The sequence below is a fragment of the Hemiscyllium ocellatum genome, chromosome 4 (assembly GCF_020745735.1).
Source record: "Hemiscyllium ocellatum isolate sHemOce1 chromosome 4, sHemOce1.pat.X.cur, whole genome shotgun sequence".
In the NCBI taxonomy this organism is placed as follows: domain Eukaryota; kingdom Metazoa; phylum Chordata; class Chondrichthyes; order Orectolobiformes; family Hemiscylliidae; genus Hemiscyllium; species Hemiscyllium ocellatum.
The window spans coordinates 121,100,208-121,119,805 of NC_083404.1; positions in this window are offsets into that span (position 1 = coordinate 121,100,208).

The following is a 19,598-nucleotide window of genomic DNA, read 5'->3' on the forward strand; positions in this document are numbered from 1 at the left end:
GAATTGGATGGGGAAATAAGACACTCCATTCCCAGCAGTGACACTCCAGTTATCTTTTTTTTCATTTCTCACACTACCACCTAACTGCGGTAGTGCTTAGTTTTTCCCCAGTACCCATGGTGTGTGTGTGCAGGTGTGAGACACAGTGAGAAAAACAAGGTGCATGAATCTTTATTCAATTTCCACCACTAGGAAGATAGGAAAACACCCGAGTGGCCAGTGACAAGCAGTGCCCTTCACAAAAAGGCAATGCTGTGTGATCAGACACTCCAGTTTTTTTTTAGAATTAACAGAACCCCTGATGCTCCTGTTTGTTTTTTATCTTTTTTCTTTTTTTCTCCTCTTTCTTTACCCCCACACTACTGCCTAACTGTGGTAGTGCTTATTTCTCCCCAGCACCCATGGTGAGTGTGCAGGTCTGAGACACAGTGAGAGACACAAAGTGCACGAATCTTTATTCAATTTCCACCACCAGGAAGATAGGAAAACACCCAAGTGGCCAGTGACACACTCCAGTTATTATCTGTCAGCCAGGGCTCCCTCATTGGACAAGATTAACAGTCCCAATCAGAGAGCTCATATTCCAAGAGATCCATCTGACTGACCTCATTACAATCAATACAGTATTTCTTTCAACAGCAAGCACTAAGGAGACAGTGTAACTTGTTTCAGAGAACAACCATCACATCTACAAAAAGAAAGCATCAAAGGATATAGGCGTGAAGACAGATAGCTGGTGTTAAGCTGTGAGAAAAGAACATATTTATTTTATGTGATGGCTTATTCTTCCCCAGTTAATGCAAAAATTTAGTATTTCAGCATCTAATAAAGTTATTCATGAAAAATACATCAAGTTTGAGTTTTTTGTTCTGAATATACGAGCAAATGGTCATATCTTAAATCGCTGAATGCTGAACAATGCAAATTCTTTTCCCAAGCATAAAATTGCTCCCCTATTAGATAGCCATTCTGCTGAAAGTGATATCCTGAGGAGATCACTCAATTTCTTGGAGAGTTAATGTAACTGCAAATTCATCAGGAATCCAGTTATCTATTTTGAATTACTTCTAAAAGGAAAAGAATTCAAACAGATAGTCACGCTGGATACTTGGTGAATGTACAAAACCCTTATCCACTCATTGGAGTTATGCCTAAATTAGTAAGCAATTTCAATAATTGCGATATGGTTACAGATTCCATTCAAGGACATCAAGTTACATAATTTTGTGATATAGAAATTGTCCACTTACTGGGTGAATGGGCTGGTCTTATGGCAGTATGTTTTTGGGAACTTGAATATGCTTTTGAATATAAATATGTTGAGTTGGATGATCAGGCAACAATATAATAATGGTGGAACAGCCTACTCCTGCTCCTATTTTCAAAGTTTCTATGCTTTCTAAAACTTGATCTTCGTTAAAACAAAATGTTCTTTGAACATTTATTGCACATCCTTCGGTAGCCCCAGAAGGCAATGGTAGATCTTTCTGTATCACTGCAGTCCTTGAAGACTTGTTCATCTGTAAGGAGGACAATTCCAGAACTGTGACTCAGCAACATGGAAAGAAAGGCAAGGCCCGGCTGCATGTCATCTTTGGTAACACATCAAAAACACCTGCACTAAGTAGCCTGGGAATTGATAGCCTGCCTGTAACCTCAATAGCTCTCAGATTATTTAAAGAGAAGGATTCCTTCTACGGATAGCTACTGTGAGCCAAATGCTATCTTCTGCAACCATGTCTAATGACTCCATGATGCAATCACTGACTGAAGTCAAGCTTAGAGACAGTACAGCCCATTTTTCCATGGAACAGACAATAGACCTCCTGAAGATGATTCTCCAATCAGTATAGTGGAGTGCACAGAACACACCAGACAGAGTGCACCACATAATCCTTTCATGCTATGTTCTGTGGAAGTGGAGTGAGTCAAGAGGGGGTGTGATGTACATCAAAGAGCTGACAGAGTGACAGTGGTCTTCTGGGAAGCAAGATGAGAATATTGAGCAGCAGAAATGTAACCTTCACATTACAGAATGATGCAGTCAGGGGCAGCAATCCAAACAGGACTAAAGGATCATTCAGTTCCAATAGATATGAGTTGGATGAGGTCATGATTTATTGACAGCAAAATTGCTTTAGATGTAAGACAAGCATCCCCTGTTTATTTGCACAAGGAAATGCAATTGGTTTTGTATGGGGTTCCTTTGCTTTTCTTGTTGTCTAATAAATGTTAATGCTTTCAACTGCTTGAAGTAATTCCAACAATGACAGGATATTATGCTAAGCTGGTCATTGTAAAAGAGAAGTGCTTTTTCAGTCTGGAGGTTCAAATATGGTGTGGCACCAAGGAAGGTAGCCTCTGTAGCTTCCTTCTTGTTTCTTCTGTTACTATCAGGGCATGCCATGAAGATTTGAAGTGACAATTCATTTATGGTTGTGCCATCCTATTTCCAAATGCGATGTCAATTTTTCAAGAGGAAAGGGGGACCTCATCTTCAATACTTTCTGTAATTCACTAACGTCGTTTTTGGAAGGAAACTGCTGTCCTTACCTGGTCTGGCCTACATGTGACTCCAGACCCACAGCAATCTGGTTGACATTTGACTGCCCTCTGGGCAATTAGGGATGGACAATAAATTGTGGTTATCCAGCACTGCCCTCATCCTGTGAGTGAGTAAAAAAGGAAGTTCAGTAAGGGATATAAATGAATAGGAAGCAGTTAGACCAGTTCCTATAATGAGTGGGTTGTTTTATCATGAGCATTTGGACAGCTAGGTTGTATTTACTGGAGCTTCGAAGAGTAAAATTTGATTCAATTCAAACACATAAGATCTTGAGGAGAATGACAGAATAGATGTGGAAGGATGTTTCCTCATGTGGAGATATATAAAGCAATAGGTTTTCGTATTATTGACAATGTTATTAATAACCCTTCATCAGTGATAACTAATATACAACAGTGAATCACATTGGGCTGGATTTTCACCTGAGTGGATTACACACAGGTTGCCACCCTGCTCCTTCTTTTTAAGGAGGGACTCCACCTTTCTGACAAGAGATTCTGATAAGACGATTCCCTGAGAAATACAGAGCAATAGACTCATTGAGACATAGAGATTTACAGCATGAAAACAGACCCTTCAGTCCAACTTGCCCATGGCAACCAGGTATCCCAACCTAATCTAGTCCCATTTACCAGCACGTGGCCCATATCCCTCTAAACCCTTCATATTCATCTCCCTATCCAGATGCCTTTTCAGTGTCGTAATTATACCAGCCTCCACCATTTCCTCTGGCAGCACATTCCATACATGCATCACCCTCTGTATGAAAAAAGTTGTTCCATATGTCCCTTTTAAATTATTCCCCTCTCACCCTAAACCTATGCCCTCTAGTTCTGGACTCCCCCAACCCAGGGAAAAGGCTTTGTATATTTATCCTCTCCATGCTCCTCATGATTTTATAAACCTCTATAAAGGTCACCCCTCAGTCTCTGATGCTCCAGGGAAAACACCCCAGCATATTCAGCCTCTCCCTATAGCTCAAATCCTCCAACCCTGGCAACATCCTTTCTGAATCTTTTCTGAACCCTTTCAAGTTTCACTTGAAAGTAGGAAGGATAGCAGAATTGTACACAATATTCCAAAAATGGCCTAACCAATGTCCTGTACAGCTGCAAGATGACCTCCTAACTACTATACTCAATGCTCTGTCCAATAAAGGAAACAAAATTTAAAATGAAAATGTCCTTCATGGCTCACGATCATCAGGGGAAGGCAAACCATGGCCCTTTTTTTCACAGCAGTCTCTTTTCATATTCTGTCATTGAAATATCTTGCCCAGCATTACTGACAGCCTCTTTGGCAGGTGTTGTGAAATGGTAAGCATGCCAAGCTTAGGATGCCAGGAAGCTATGATGCCAGGTGAGTACAACGCTAGGTGGGCAGGGTGCCAGGTAAGTGTGTTCCCAGGTAAGTGTGTTGCCAGGTTGTAGAGTGCCAAATGGGTCGGTTGGGCAAGGTGTCAAGGTACAAGGTAACAAAAGGGCCATGTAAATGATGGTGTGATGAGGGTAGTTTGCTGTAGGTGGGAGATAATGGCTCAGTGGGGATTGACTTCTTAGTCCTGTGTTGGGGGAAAGAATGGGGAGGTCAGGAATCATTGGGGAGCAGAGAAGATAGTGTCTAACCTAATGGTGAAGAAGAGGAATTCAGGGCCTTGGAGGGTCATGGCAGATTGTTGGAATCTGTGGGTAAGAGTTGGATCAGATGGTGGGAGTTGTTGTATCCCAGGTGGGAAGTAGGGTTTCCAGTATTTGGTAGTGAGATGGTGTGTTCTGTCCTCAGGAGAGCTGGATATTTTGGGGTCCGGTGGCAGCGGTGAGTGTGAAGGAGGAGAAGGGGTGTGGGTGGGGAGGGGTGGTGGAGGTTGCTGGTTCTTGGGAATTCAGGATTGGGTCAAGTTTCTGGCGGAGAGGTTGGTGTTGGCACAGTGTCTGGACTCTGTCCGGAGTCTGAGGTGTGCATCATAAGTTAATTTGTCAATTTTAAAATTACTCAGGTGTTAGACTAGGTTTTTAATCATCTATACTTTTCCTGAGTAGCTATTTATTTAAATACAGTGTTACCCTCCAAATTCTCTGATTGAACTGGATACTTTTGGTAGACTGTAGGTAAAGGGACTTTGGTCATCCAAGTCTTCAATTTCCCAGACAGTTCCACATTTGAGTGTTTCCAATGACAATACTAATCATTGAGTTTGTACTGAGGATTTGTAAGCTTCATTGACTTAGGATTGCTTTGTGCCTATAGCTATTCTTTAGTCATATTTTGAGCTGATAAGTCTATGGTTTATCTAGCCAATCCTACTGAAACACTTCAATGAAGTTGGTTGTGATTATAAGCTCAACAATTCTGTTTGCTAGGTCCTCATGTGAAAAAAATCATCAAGTAGGCTCTTTTGTTTGAGTCTGTTCAAAACATGGTGTATGGATTCTGCAGCCTTATGACTAAATGACATGGATATAGAAGTTTAATTCAACTCTGAATTAGTCCTCTCATGTGCTTCAGAACTTTTGGGGACCTTTTACCCTTCAGCTATTCATGAAGAAAAATTGTTCACAATTGTTAAACAAATCTTAACGGCTTGCTTTTCTACACCAGGCAGAACTGAAACTTGAAATCTGAGGGTTAGCTGTATCCTACTAATAACAATAGTAATGTCATAAAAATCAACCTCTCATCAACTGTATATTATTTTATTTGAAACAGTAAAATATAACACATGAAGCAGACATTGCAGCAAAATAATTGCAAACCCCACAGCAGATTAACAAGCAGGTCAAGTCACAATATTTCATACATGGACACCTTTGATATGAACTCTCTAAAAACAAAGTACACATTGACTCATACACTATAAAAGAGATCCTCGACCAATCAAGTCTGTACCACCAAACATATACTACTCTCACTTCACTACATTAAATGCAATGTAGTCCAGAATTTTGTTTTCTCTGTTCATTACTGAGACATGGACATCACTGGCTGGCCAGCATTTACTGCTCATCTCTATTGTCCCTGAAAAGGTGGTGGTGAGCTGCCTTCTTAAACCACTGCAGTCCACTTCTCTAGATAGACCCACGATGCCATTAGGGATGGAAATCCAGGATTTTGACCCAGCGACAGTGAAGGAATAATGATGTATCTCCAAGCCAGGATGGTGAATGGCTTGGTGCAGAACTTGCATATGGTGATGCTCCCATGTATTCCTGCTGCCCTTATCCTTTCAAATGCCACTGAACATCGATTTGGAAGATGCTGTCTAATAAAATTTGGTGAATTTCTGCATGGAGTGTACTGAGTGTTGATGGTGGAGGAAGAGAACGGTTGTGGATTTGTTATCAATCAAATGGGAATTCAAATCAATAAAATGCCAATCAGGAGAATTAGGATGTAACTTAGTTGCTACAAAATACCCAACTTCTGACCTATTCTTGTTGTTATATATTCACATCAGCTAAATTGCTAGTTCTCAGCCCAACAATCTTCAGCTGCTTCATCAATGGGTTTTCCACCATCATAAAGTTAGAGGTGAGGGTGTTAGCTGATGAGTGCATCACGTTCACCATTTATGACCCCACAGATACTGAGGCAGCCCATGTCCAAAGACACAGGAACTTGACAATAAGCAATGATCACCTCCAACATGATGAAAACTGGCTATTCAATGATCTTACCTTGAGTGAATCCTCCACTATCAACCTCTCAGGGGTTACCACTGACTAGAAACTGATCTCGGCTAGCCATATAAATACTGTATGGATCAAATACTAGGTCAAAGTTTCGGAATCCTGCAGTAAGTAACTCGCTTCCTGACTCCCCATATCTTGTTGAGCATCTACAAAACACAAGTCAGAGTTTTGATGGAGTACTCCCACTTGCCTGGTTAAGTGTAGCTCCAACAATGCTCAAGAATTTTGAAACCATCCAGGACAAAAACAACCTGCTATTAACAACCAGACCAGACTCTCTCAAAATATTTTTAAAAAGGTAGCCTGGATCATAACTGTTTTTTATTTTATAGGTAGATGTGAAGTGGGTGTTCCAGATGTGATATGACTGGTCAAATTACTTGGTGTTAAGCAAAGCACACTTTATTTAAAGACTATAGTTAAAATACAACCATAAAAAAGCAGAATCTAGAATAGCTTACCAATTGAAAAACTTAACTGAGTAATAGATGCAGTACCAATTACTAATTAACTGTTCCAATATAGGTACATCCCATAAACACACCTCTTGGCAAAAAAAGTTAATCAGACACAGATTGCTACAAGCAGTTCTCCAATCCAGGAGGAAACAACATCAAAAGAGACTTCAGAGGTAGTAAAAGTTACAAAACCTTCACTGAAGCTTCTGGGACCCAAACAGCTTCTGATTGCTACAGCTAAAATAAACCTAGAAAGCCTGTTCTGTGAGAACTGGCCACACCCGTTCCATTGTTCCAACTGTTTTTAAAAAGACCTAAAGGCCTCCTAAGTTATTGATTTAAGTAGGCTTCAGTAGCCTATTCAACATTTCTGCCTTTACAAACTCTCTTCAAAAAAAATCCAGGACAAAATAATCTTTTTAAAGTGACAGCATAATCACATTGTTTAATTGGTACCACATCCATAAACGTTCACCTCCTCCACTCCAATAGTCAGCAGCAGCACTATGCACCATCTACAAGTTGCACTGCAAAAATTCATGAAAGGTCTTTAGAATGAACCTTCTAAACCCACAACAACTACCATCTGGAAGGACAAGGACAGCAGATATGTGGGAACACTACCACCTGCAAGTTCCCCTCCAAACCACTTATCATCCTGAACTGAAAATACATTTTGCCATTCTTTCAATACTTCTAGATCAAAATTCTGGAATTCTCTCAATACCAGCATTGTAGATGCACTTATGCTAAATGGTCTGCAGTGGTTGAAGAAAACAGCTCATCACTACCTTCTCAAAGTCAATTAGGATTGGATAAAAAATACTGGCCAATTGTATGATACCCTTAATGATCCCTTACTGAATTTTTTAAAGTCCAATTAATTTTCTTGTCATTGATAATCCACAGGGCGTTGATGCTTGCAATTTGTTGAGGCTACCTCAGTGAATATTTTTAAGACAAGTTAGATCAACTTTTGAACATGAAAGAAATCAAGGGGTTATGGTGAGTAGGCGGGTAAATGGAGCTATCTCCACAAAAAAGATCGGCTATGATCTTATTGAATGGTGGAACCGGCTCAAAGATACCGCGCCTATTTCTTATGTTTTTCTCAATTCAGTGATGGAGGTACCATTGGATATCCAGGGCAGCTGGTTATATCTCTTGTTGGAGCTGGCCATTGCCCGGCACTCGTGTAAGGGATATGTTATTTGTCACTTATCAGCCAAATGTGATCCATCTCTTACCAAATACAAGTATAAACTGCTGAGGATTTACAAATTGTACTGAACACTCTCATGTAATAGAAGTGAACACTAGACACCTGAAACTCATGGAGGTGGAAGTGGGTACTGCAGATGCAGGAGGTTAGAGTCAAGATTAGAGTTTTGCTGGAAAAGCACAGCAGGTCAGGCAGCATCCGAAGAGCAGGAAAATCGACATTTTAGACAAAAGTCCTTCATCAGGAATGAGAATCTAGACATCTGAAACTCATGTGCCACTGTTACTCATCTTTCATTTCCAGTTCCATATCAGGTGAAGGAATAGCCTTAGTATCTTAGAATGATTATTGCACAGAAGGAGGCCATTTAGCCTGTTACATCTGTTCTGGTCATCTATAAGACCGATTTAGGTGTCTCCACTGTCTCAACTTTTCCCTTAGCTCCTAAAATTGTTTACTCCTCAGATGATTTGAAAGCAGCTCTCCAATCTCCATGCTTCCCATTCTCAATCAGGGCATTCCAGATCCAAAACATACACTACATAAAAATTGTGAATCCTCATGATCTTTCTCTTTGACTTTTTACATTGCAATTCCACTATGGCTCCTGACAGTTGTTACTTGTTAGGACCAATCACATCATTCCATACAAAATCAATTTTCCCTCCCAATTGTTTATAGCAGTTCAGCAGTTGTCTATATCAAGTCAGGAAATGAGAATTTTTACAGGCACTTTGCATTTTTCTGATCTTTCAGTCGTGTCCCCAAAACCTTTTTCCTGATATCCTGGAGATAATAACAGAGATGATGAGGTACCATTTGACATTTGCTGCTGCTTAAATTTACCAACAATGTGGAGGGAGACATCCTACTTTCACAAGTTATAACCAGTGTAAGTTACTTTTTTTAAAGGAAAATAAGCTTTACTGCTTAACCCACTAATCCTTCAGCGTACTCAAAATCTCCTGGTCTGCATTTGCCACATTAAGGAGCTCTGTTTGATAATGGTTTTCTGAGTGAATTGAATACATAATTTATAAATCCCATCTGACATTCTGAATAATCCTTCAATACTATCTGATTTTCAAACAGGTTAAATCTTAATTGCCTCTGTTTAGTGAACTGTTCTACTTGTGTGGAATATGGCTTTATTTAATAAGACATAAACAACGTAAGCATTCAAAGGGCTCCAAGTTCAAATTAGTAATGCTCAAAGTTCCACATTCCAAATGTTGTTTTGCTTCTGTAATGGCATCTGCAGGAAAAGGAATGCAAACATCCAGGCCTGGTATTATTTAATGTTAGCGCACGCTTAAGAAGTAGGATTCCTAATTGTGTCTCAATGTATTGCTGGAGGCGTCATTATATGATTTGCCCCCTCACTCGAGCTATACCACATACAAATAAAAGGAAAATACTTTGACTGCTAGAGATCTGATATGGGAGCACTCAAGAAACTCAGCAGGTCTGGTGGTATATGTGGAGAAGAAGAAACAGCGTGAACATTTTGAGTCTGATGTGACTTCTTTGGGAATAAAGGGATCTGAAAAATGATGGCTTTATTCTGTTGATAAAGGAGAAAGAGGACTGAGTAGGACAGATGATGACAAAACACTAAATGACTACAAATAGAAATACTGTAAGGATCTAGATGCAAAATAGGTATGAATGATTGCTGTAAACTTTATAAATATATCAGTTATATCAGGGCAAACTTACGCTAGCAAGACACTGCAGGTCTGTGGGTGGAGGACTAATCAAAAATGGAGAAAAATGGTCATGTCCTGAAATTGTTCAACTCCATGTTGAGACCTGGAGACTGAAAAGCACCTAAGTGGAAAATGAGGTGGGGGACCTTAAGCTCACGTTAGATGACATTGGAATACTGAAGCACACAAATGGAAATGTGAGCCCAACAGTAAGATGGCCCATTGAAGTGGCAAGCAATTGGAAAGTCACAGTCATTCTGACAGACAGAGTGAAGGTACTCTGTGAAACAATCACCCAAGTCTGTTCACTTTGAGCAACAAATACTTATTGCTAACTTGTAAGAGGTACAAGTAAACCACTGCTTTGCAAGAATTTATACTTAGGGGTTCTGATAAGCAATGAAGAACAAGTACCACACCTTCTCTGGTTGGATGGGAAGGTACCAAGGAGGGTACATCAGTTCCATAGTTTCCATTTTCCTGGCCTCAGCTCTTCACCATGGATGTGCAATCCCTTTATGAATGGACTGAAGGCTATCCATTTCTTCCGTGAATGGAGGGAGGCCTGAGCGATTGCCATATGCCATGTCTTTACTTAGTGCCAGAACAATGACAGGATTCACTTGCTCACATAGGAATTGGCCAGAACTTCCTGCTGGTGTTTGCTGAAAAACAATCCTTGGTTTAAGTAATAAATGATGACATGAAGAAATTTGATTTAGATAGTGCTGACCTAATCCCACTCTCCCACTAACCTCAAGTCAAATGACCTACTGCCATTTTGTGTTGAAGCTTAATGACATTGTTAAAAAAATCGCACAACACCATGTTATAGCCCAACAGGTTTATTTGGAAGTACCAGCTTTCGGAGTGCTGCTCCTCTGTCAGGTAGCTCATGGGGCAGGACCATAAGACACAGAATTTATAGCACAAGACTACAGTGTCATGCAACTGATATGATATAATTGAACAAACTTAGATTGCTGTTAAGTTGTTCATCTTTTGGATTGGGTTGTAGGTTTTGATTTATTAATATGTAAATCCCAAAACTTCTTTTAGGTCACATTGCTGAAATAACTTACGGTTTTATAACAAAAGGTGGCATCTCAGCTCAGCCAATACATTAAAGAAGTGAAGTTAGAATCTGTCGGTATCCCAATCTTGAGACAGACTGCTTCTATTTCTCAAGTAGACCCTGAGGCATAATACATAAGTGAGACCAAGCAGACGCTACATCAACAGATGAATGGACACTATACAACAATCGCCAGACAAGGGCATTCCCTTCCAGTTAGGGAACACTTCAATGGTCAGGGACATCCAGTCTCGGGTCTTTGGGTGACCTGAGGTTTCAAGGTACAATCCCAGCCAGTAGAGGCGTTATTGTTCAAAGCCTGTTCTGCAGATAGTAATGTCCTTTAGTGAAACCTGATCTGGAGAAAATGCGAAAAATATTTCTTCTCCTGATCTCTGTTCAATGGCTTCTTTCTGTACTTATCATATGTGTGAATAAAAGCAAAGGACTAGAGATGTTAGAGATCTGAATTAAAAATATAAAATGTTGGAGAAACTCATCAGTACATGTGGAGAGAGAAACATCAATAATATTTGGGGCCCAATATGAATGTTCTTCAGAATCCCACATTCATGAAGATCAGGCCAGACCATTATCATGTCTTTTTCTAATTTTCTTCTAAATTAGTAACCTGGTCACAATCATTGTGAACTAACATTGAACTGTTCATCACTATGCAACAATGTGTATGGATGCATTGTAGCAGCTCCTCAATGTTGCTTCAACAACATATCCTAGCGAATGCACCTTCTACCAAGAGTGGTAGTAAATTGGAAAAACTATTACCTCCAAAGAAATCTCCAAATTGCACACCGTACTTATTTAGACATATATTATTAATCCTTTCTCTTCTTGGGCGGTAATTCAAAATGTCATGTGTTATGGAATGTGCTGAACAAAGAGCCCTTAGAGTGCAGGGTCATAGCTCCTTGAAAGTAAAGTTACACATAAATAGGATAGTGAAGGAGGCATTTGGTATGCTTTCCTTTACTGGTCAGAGAATTGAGTATAGGAGTTGGGACCCGCATGGGCCCCAGCTATGCCTGCCTCTTCGCAGGATATGTGGAACAATCCATCTTCCGCAACTACACTGGCACCACCCCCCACCTTTTCCTCCGCTACATCGATGACTGTATCGGCGCTGCCTCGTGCTCCCACGAGGAGGTTGAACAGTTCATCAACTTTACTAACACCTTCCATCCCGACCTGAAATTCACCTGGACTGTCTCAGACTCCTCCCTCCCCTTCCTAGACCTTTCCATTTCTATCTCGGCCGACCGACTCAACACAGACATCTATTATAAACCGACTGACTCCCACAGCTACCTGGACTACACCTCCTCCCACCCTGCCCCCTGTAAAAACGCCATCCCATATTCCCAATTCCTTCGTCTCCGCCGCATCTGCTCCCAGGAGGACCAATTCCAACACCGCACAGCCCAGATGGCCTCCTTCTTCAAGGACCGCAGATTCCCCCCAGACGTGATCGACGATGCTCTCCACCGCATCTCCTCCACTTCCCGCTCCTCCGCCCTTGAGCCCCGCTCCTCCAACCGCCACCAAGACAGAACCCCACTGGTTCTCACCTACCACCCCACCAACCTGCGCATACAACGTATTATCCGCCGCCATTTCCGCCACCTCCAAACGGACCCCACCACCAAGGATATATTTCCCTCCCCTCCCCTATCAGCGTTCCGCAAGGACCACTCCCTTCGTGACTCCCTTGTCAGATCCACACCCCCCACCAACCCAACCTCCACCCCCGGCACCTTCCCCTGCAACCGCAGGAAATGTAAAACTTGCGCCCACACCTCCACACTCACTTCCCTCCAAGGCCCCAAGGGATCCTTCCATATCCGCCACAAGTTCACCTGTACCTCCACACACATCATCTATTGCATCCGCTGCACCCGATGTGGCCTCCTCTATATTGGTGAGACAGGCCGCTTACTTGCGGAACGCTTCAGGGAACACCTCTGGGCCGCCCGAACCAACCAACCCAATCACCCCATGGCTCAACACTTTAACTCCCCCTCCCACTCCACCGAGGACATGCAGGTCCTTGGACTCCTCCACCGGCAGAACACAACTACACGACGGCTGGAGGAGGAGCGCCTCATCTTCCGCTTGGGAACCCTCCAACCACAAGGTATGAATTCAGATTTCTCCAGCTTCCTCATTTCCCCTCCCCCCACCTTGTCTCAGTCGGTTCCCTCAACTCAGCACCGCCCTCCTAACCTGCAATCCTCTTCCTGACCTCTCCGCCCCCACCCCACTCCGGCCTATCACCCTCACCTTGACCTCCTTCCACCTATCCCACCTCCATCGCCCCTCCCCCTAGTCCCTCCTCCCTACCTTTTATCTCAGCCTGCTTGGCTCTCTCTCTCTTATTCCTGATGAAGGGCTTATGCTCGAAACGTCGAATTCTCTATTCCTGAGATGCTGCCTAACCTGCTGTGCTTTGACCAGCAACACATTTGCAGCTGTGATCTCCAGCATCTGCAGACCTCATTTTTTACTATAGGAGTTGGGAGGTCATGTTGCAGCTATGCAGGACATTGGTAAGGCCATTTTTGGAATATTGTGTGCAATTCTGGTCTCCTTCCTATCAGAAGGATGTTGTGAAACTTGAAAGCGTTCAGAAAAGATTTACAAGGATGTTCCCAAGGTTAGAGGATTTCAGCTACACGGAGAGGTTGAATAGCCTGAGGCTATTTTCCTGGGAGTGCTGGAGGCTGAGAGATTACTTTACAGAGGTTTGTAACCTCAGTGAGAGGCATGGATAGGATAAATAGAGAAAGTCTTTTCCCTGGGGTGGGAGAGTCAAGAACCAGAGAGCATAGGATTAGGGTGAGAGGAGAAAGATATAAAAGAGATCTTTTTCACGCAGAGGGTTGTGCACACATAGAATGAGCTGCCAGAGGAAGTTTCAGAGGCTGTCCAATTGCAGCATTTAAAAGGTATTTGGATGGGTATATGAACAGGAAGGGTTGAGAGGGATATGGGCTAAGTGCTGGCAAATGGGACTAGATTAGGTTCGGTTATCTGGTCGGCATGGACAAGTTGGACTGAAGGGTCTGTTTCCATGCTGTACATCTCTATGACTCTATGACATAGTGCAAGTCATATTACTATGGTGATCATAGCAGTTAAAGAGATGCCCAGCACTATTGTATCAAAATAATGTTGCCTATAGCACATTAGAACTCATGATGATGGCTCTTAGACCTGAATTTTAATTCTGCTTCTCTGCCAGATCTGTTGAGTATTTCCATTATTTTCTGTTTTTAAGTTAATACTGACTGTAAATCTGTAAATTGCATGTACACATATGGCCATCCAGCAACAAGGGAAGCACTGCAAGCCATTCACAACTTGTCCACTGTAAGATACAGTGTGTGCATTGGAATAAACAGACTGCATACACTGAGGAAAAAAATTGAGAGGGCATTGCTGGAAAATACCAAAAATGCAGTGAAGCTGAGGCCATTTTATTTCAAATATAGGCAAAACAATGGAAGAAGCAAGAACTAATATCAGTGTATAATCAACCTGTTCAGAAGTGTTTGTACACGTTCCTGGAGCAGTTGGGGCTTAAAGCTGGCTCTTCTGGCTCAGAGATGAGGACAAAAGAGTGTATCACATCAGCATGAGAGTAATAGAAACATACAGGATAAGAAACAGACTTTTTGGTTCACAGTGTGTATGCCAACCAACAAATTATACCGATCTCATTTTCCTGCACTTGATCCATTGTCTATTTTACCCTCGTGTTTTATGTGCTTGTTAAACTGCCTCTTAAATGCTATGAGATTATCTGCCTGCACCATTCTTTCAGGCAGCATGTTCCACATTTCTACCATCCTCTGGGTGAAAAAAGGTTTCCTCACATCGTCCCTAAAACAATTATGTTTCACCTGAAACTTAAGCCCACAGTTCTTAGACATGCCTGCCATACGAAAAGCTTCTCATAATCTACCCAAACCATACCTCTCATAATTTCGTACACCTGAGAGCCCTTCAGAGGTTGGTGATATTTTTAATCAACCTGAACAATGTAAAGGACTGACAAAAGTCTGAAAAGAAAGGAAACACTATTCCACAAACCAGACCCACTATACAAAGCAGTGAAACCGTTAAATGTATTTAGATTCAATAAATCATTGCATAAATAAAAAGAAGACAAGGAATGAAAAATAAGCATGTTAGCCCAAATCCTCCTTGCTGTTCTGAATCTTTATTGTTGACTAAAATTGCCCACTTGCCTTTCTTTGTACAGTTTTTCATGTGAATCTCAATTCCAGGAGTCATGTCAATTGAAACATTGTAAATTAATTCAGGGAGCCTTACAGCTTTCACAGTGAATATTGTAAAATAAGCCATATTGACAACAAATAAGAGTAGTTAAGCATGCAAGGTAAGTAAGGCACGAGGGTGCTTGGCCAGGTTGGCAGATGGGTTTTGTGTTAGGATGTCGGAGTTGGGTTAGAGAGTCAGATGGGTGAGAGGGGTACGGCTACCAGACTGGTGACATGCACGGTAGCAGTTGGGTGCTGCATAGAGGTGCCAGGTAGGTTAGGAATGGCTGCCAGGTGGGTGAAGGAATGCAAGTGCAAGGTGAGTGAGGGGTTAAGTTGTTAGGTCAGTTGGTGTTGGATGTAATGTGGATGAGCAGGCAGACTGCCAAGAGGGTGACGGATTGCAAACAGATGGTAAGGATTTAAGGTAGATTGCGAGTATTGGAGTGCGGGTGGTGGAATGTGGTGGTGGGTTTGCAGTGCATAATTGGGAAATTTTGTTTGTTGTTTGAGAAGGTTGTACTGGGTCTGAAAGAGGCTGGATCAATGAGAGGTCAAAGGCAAGGGTGTGATGTTGGAACTGAGGGATTGTTGGGGTGGTCAAAGTGTGGAATTGGTTGATGTGTAAAGGGGTGGAGCAGGTACAAGTCTGGATGAGTAGTTGTCCATGACGATGGTTAATGAGATGATTTGCAGGTTGGGGTGATATTAGTTTTAAAGTGATGGTCAAGTGAAGAAATGATGATGACAGAAAAAAACCTTTTCACACAGTGAGTATGGAATGCATTGCTTGAGAACGTGGTGGAGGAAACTTCAATTGCGACATTGAAGGCATTAATTATATAGTAAATGGATGGTAACTGTGCGCTGCGACATGGAAAAAAGCAAGAGTTTGCCTCTAGATAACAGAGCCAGACTCCGTAGGAGAGATGGTGCAAGAATGATGGGCCAAATGGACTCTTTCTACACCATAATAGTTTTTTTATCTCTGTGATTCTGGGTATGTACACAATCGAAACATGTAGGTACAGTAAGTAATTAGAAAAGCTAATGAGTTTCTCCAGCACATTTTTTTTTAATTCTTAGAAGAATGTTATTGTTTATTGCAAGAGGAATTGAATATAAAGTAGTGAGTGAAGATTGTCCATTTAAAATGGATATTAGATACATTTCTTTCTCCAAGAGGGTTGTGAATGCTTGGAACTCTTCTGGAAAAGGTTTGTGCACGAAGAGTCCTTCAGTGTTTTTAAGGCAGAGACAGACAGATTTTTGTAAAAAAAATGGCGTGAATGGTTATCAGAGGGAAGAGAAATGTGGATTTGAGATTACTATTAGACTACTTATTGAGTAACAGGACAGGCTCGAGAAGCTAAAGAGTCAAGAGTGTACTGCTGGAAAAGCACAGCAGGTCAGGTAGCATCCAAAGAGCAGGTTGACTTACTGATGAAGGGCTCTTGCCCAAAACGTTGACTCTCCTGCTCCATGGATGCCGCCTGATCTGCTGTGCTTTTCCAGCACTACACTCTTGACTCTAATCTCCAGCATCTGCAGTCCTCACTTTCACCTCGTTGAGAAACTAAAGAGACAAATCTTGTTCTGTATATAAGCTACAGGTATACAGGTATCTGGTGGGAGCACATCCGGTGAACTGTAGTACACTATTGAAACCTTTGTATAAGAAACCATGTAAATGCATTGGAAGCAGCTCAGATGAGTTTTACTCATACCTGCAAGGTGTGGATTGAGTTATGAAGAAATATTGGACAGGATAGAGTTAAGCAGAGTAAGAGACAACTCGATTGAAACTTCCTGATCCTGAGGGATATTTACAATGGATGTGGAAAGAATGTTTCCTCTTGGGGGATAATCTAGAATGAGAGGTCTCTGTACAACTGTTAGGGGTTGACTTTTTGAGAGAGTAATGAGAAGAAATGTTTTCTCACCAGTGGTTTATATGCCTTTCAAATGCACTTTGTCAAATTGTGGTGAAAGAAGAGTCTTTAAATATTTCTTGATAAACAGGGGAGTGTAAGGTTATTGTGGCTAAATGGAAACATGTTATAATTAAATGGGCTATGATGTCATTGAATGGCGGAGCAGGCTCTAGGGGGCTGAGTAGCCTACTTCTGCTCCTATGTTAAATGTTTTTATGTTGGCTTTAACTCATGAGTACTTGAAATCGAGAATATTATTGCACTACCATGAAATGAAATGAATAACCAGAGCAGGACTGCCTGAATGTCAGTTCATTTTCACAAGCAGCTTATGTACTACTGTTAGAATTTCTAGCTCTGCTTTACATTATGAGCAATTGCTTTCAGGCTTGATCAGTGAAGAGGGACTTTAACGGTGTTGGAACAGTCACATTGGCTAAGAGATGCCTGAAATGCACATTCCAAAGCCAGATATATCCCATTTCCATGGCAATAGTCTCACTCAATATTCAGCGCTTGAAGATGTTTTTCAATATTAAATGAGGGTTATTGCTCTCCTCGACCTCCATGACGCTTATTAATCAGCATATAAATAAAAAAAGGCCCTATTGATAATGTACACATAATCTGCAATTTGTCCATATCTCTAAATAGGAAGAAGGTGGGTTGGAAATGAGTATGGGGAGGTGCTGGGAATTATCCTACAAGAATCATACAATGCAAGATCATTTCCCACTCCTTTAAATTACAAAGTGTGGAATCCAGATCATTAATCAGCTTCTCTGGAGACCTAGTGAACATGCTAAAGCTGCCATTGACTATGTTATCAGAGCTGCCTCTTAATTTTGAGAGACAGTTAGGGAAACACCAGACTATGGAATTGCTAGCAGCTCAACTGTATAATGCTGCACATAGTGGACAGCATTTATCATTCATTTACAATTGCCCTTCACCTGAACAGGTTGTTAGGACATTTAAATGGGCAATTAAGAGTCCTCCTAATTGCTATGGGTCCAGAGTCACATGCAGGCCAGACTGCGTAATGACCATGAATTTTCTTTCCTACATTGTAAAGCAGACAGATCTTTTACAACAATCAATATTTATTGATATGATCATCTTTACTGAGACTAGAAGGGTGGGTAGGAAGTTTCTTTAATGTGCCAAGGTCAGGGTAGGGTACACCACTCCCAGAATTCAGAAGATTGAAGGTCCCGGTGGCAGTGTTAGAGCTAGGGAGGGAATTTGTAGACATTACTGCGTGGAGAACCTTTGCTGGGATGGGAAAACTGCAGGAAAGAGATGTACCTGATGCTCTTCAGATGCGACAGTGGACTGCTCCAACACTGGTGTAGGCATAACTTGGCTAGCATTTCATAAACTGGCCCAACTTATCTCTCATTTGAGAGTTATCTAATGGCAATGGGAATTTGTCAAGCTTCTCCCAAAATAAAGTCTGGTTGCCACTTTGCCATCCTTTCTGCCTTGCAGCCCATCTCCAATCCCTGTTACAATCCCTGCTTTTATCATTAATCCAATGGCGAGAGAAAGCAAGCTTTAACAAGTAGAGAATGACCTTGAAAAATGTCATAATCAGACAGAGGTGCTTGCTGTTATATGGAATATTTTTTCTGTACTCCCATTCATAATTAAGAATTATTCAGCACTGGGAAAAAAAAATCACCTTCAAAAGCAACCCATGAGTCTGATATAAATGGCAGTGAGTAGGTCTGCTCATTATAAGGAATTGCATCATGAAAATGACCTTTCAGACTCATTTGTGCTGCGATTTACTGATCTGATTTCCCATTAAAATGACATCGCAATCTTTATTCATGGTTAAGATGAGCAAGTATTCCTTAAGGCAGGATGATTGTCTTCCACTGTAGATAGACTATTGCCTGTGAGAAAGAATAGATTACCGTCAATTAGGGTGGATGCGAGCATGGGAGAATATTCTGAAGTTACCTTTGATGATCACAGAATATTGAAGAAGAAATATCTTCATTTTGGGAGTTTAGTCAGGTGGGGAACTTGCCAGTGGCAGGAATCTGCAAATGGAATGGACCTGATGGTTTGATTGCTCAGCTGAGGAATGGCTTGACATAATTAATAGTCACAATAAAACAGAGAACCAGGATGCTTCTTGCTTATTCTGTCCAGTGGTCCAATCTGAAGAATGCTTATGCATGGATATTCTATGAACAGAAGATTTGACAATGATGACTTTTGCAGGTTAATACACTATTGATACTCAATGGTATCAAGAATGCCACATTAAAAATCGCCCCTTGAGTGAAGCAATAGCTGGTAGCAGCATCTGTGGAACAATATTTCAGAATAAACAATAACTTTCAGAAACAGAAAAAAATGAAGAAAGTAAGATTGGGGCATATGGAACCTTACAGGAAGTCAGTGGTATTTGGAGAGTTGACTTCTTTTAAACCAATTTGCATTTCTATAACAATTTTAACTGAGCAAACATGCCAATATACTTTAGAGAACGAAGAATGGAATAAAACCATGAAATGATCACTCACTAATCATTCTATACACATAGCTACCTTTTAACGCCCAGAGTAAAGCTTTGTTGCTTTTACAGCTGAAAATGTGTTGCTGGTTAAAGCACAGCAGGTTAGGCAGC